Source organism: Echinops telfairi, unplaced genomic scaffold (assembly GCF_000313985.2).
Source record: "Echinops telfairi isolate 266 unplaced genomic scaffold, ASM31398v2 ScPeMD7_7417;HRSCAF=8455, whole genome shotgun sequence".
In the NCBI taxonomy this organism is placed as follows: Eukaryota; Metazoa; Chordata; class Mammalia; order Afrosoricida; family Tenrecidae; genus Echinops; species Echinops telfairi.
In genome coordinates this window covers 2,392,557-2,394,417 of record NW_022111317.1, presented here as the reverse complement: position 1 = coordinate 2,394,417, position 1,861 = coordinate 2,392,557, and positions in this window count along the sequence as shown.

The window sequence follows — 1,861 nt, the reverse complement described above, 5'->3', positions numbered from 1 at the left end:
AGAGGGGAGGCTGCCTCTCCCAGGTTTCACAGCCTGTAAGTGGCAGGGGCGGAATTCGAACCCTTGTGGCCACAGTGTTCTGCGCCCAGAGGCTCCTGGGACCACCCCCAAAGCAGGTGCAGGTGCAAGAGAGATGAGAAACGGAGTAGTTTTCTCCCTCCGCGCCTGTCCAGCTGGTCACTTGGCTCTGGCTGGCCCTTCCTGTTTACACAGAGATTGCTCACCTCCGGGAGAGTGTGGAGGCTCCGGTCTGCACAGAAAACCCCCTTGAACACCGCCCCTCCCCCCCCCAGCCCCAAGTGCAAGCAAGGTCGCAGCCTGGATTCTGGGTGGTACAGCCTCTGCTGGAACCCAGCTGCTAGGTGGTGCCCACCACTTCCACCCTCTGGGCCCATTCTCCACTTCTGTCCAGGAGGGATCCCCCTAACCTGTCTGCAGGCATACACCCATCGCAGGCATACACCCATCTGTGGTATAACAAGGTGGGGGCCCCAAAACTAGAGGCTGGGGTGGGCACTCTGACTGCCTCCCTGGACACTAACCTGGGTACTTACTGGGTCAGACACAGTGTCCAGCCTGTACCAGACCTTGGTGTGGGTAAGGACAGGGACATAGGATACAGAAGGGGTCTTTCTGATGCTGCCCCTCCCTGGCCATGTGACCGTCTGAAACCAAACTTACTGCCGTGGAGTCAGTCCTGACTCAATAGTGACCCTACAGGACAGGGTGGAACTGCCCCTGTGGAGTTCTGAGACAGTCACTCTTGACAGGAGTCGAACGCCCGGTCTTTCTCCCGAGGAGCAGCTGGTGGCTCCAAACTGCCCACCTTGTGGTCACAGCCCCGCGTGTAAGCACTACGCTCCAGGGCGCCTTGAGTCTTAGGACAGGAGGGTAGCAACAGAGCTCCCTGGCGTGGTGTTCATGATCCACACCCAGGAGCCCTGGTGGTGCAGTGGGGTAGGCGTGGGGCTTCTCACCACAAGGTTGGCAGTTCAAATCCCCCAGACGCTCCAGAAAGGAAAACGAGGCTTGTAAAGATGTACAGTCTCAGAAACCCCTTGTAGGGTCACTGTGAGTTGGCTGTGGGTTTGGTGTAGTTTACTCACTAACAAGTAGGAGGCGTAGACCCACCTAGAAGCACAGTAGAAGAAAGGCTTAGTGACTGACACCAAACAAACAAACAAACAAACAAGTGATCCCAGCCAAGCAGACCCCACGGGGCAGTTTTATTTGCTCAGTGGCATGTGGGGTGGGCGTCAGTCAGAAGTGACTTAAACGTCATTGTTGTTGTTCTTGTTGTTGGGTGCTGTGGAGTGGGTTCTGACTCACTGTGACCTGGTGGACAGCAGAAAGAATTGCCACCGGGCCCCTCGCCAACCTCGCCACATTCTTACGTGGGAGCCTGCTGTGGCAGCCGCCGTGGCAGCCCACGTTCCTCTCTGCTGCTGCCCCTCTGCTTTAGCAAGCCTGCCGGCCTTCTCCAGGGCCCAGCCTTTCCTGACAGCGTGTCCCAAGTCCTTGTCATCCCGACTTTAAGGAACTTTCTGGCTGTACTTCTTCCGAGACGGATCGGCTTATTCGTGTGGTACTCCGTGGTACTGGCGATCTTCTTTGCCATCGCCGTCATCCAAAGGCACCGATTTTCTTGGGTCTTCCTTGTCAGCGTCCAACTTTCAGATGCGCATGACGCGCTGGAAAGTACCACGGCTTCCGTCAGGCGCTGCTTAGCCCTCAAAGTAACATCCTTGCTTTTCCTCGCTTTAAAGAGGTCTGCAGCAGATGGACCCAACACGGAGCGTTGTTTGAGCCTGTGACTGCTGCTTCGGTGAGCACTGATTGTGGATCCGAGCACCACGAGCTT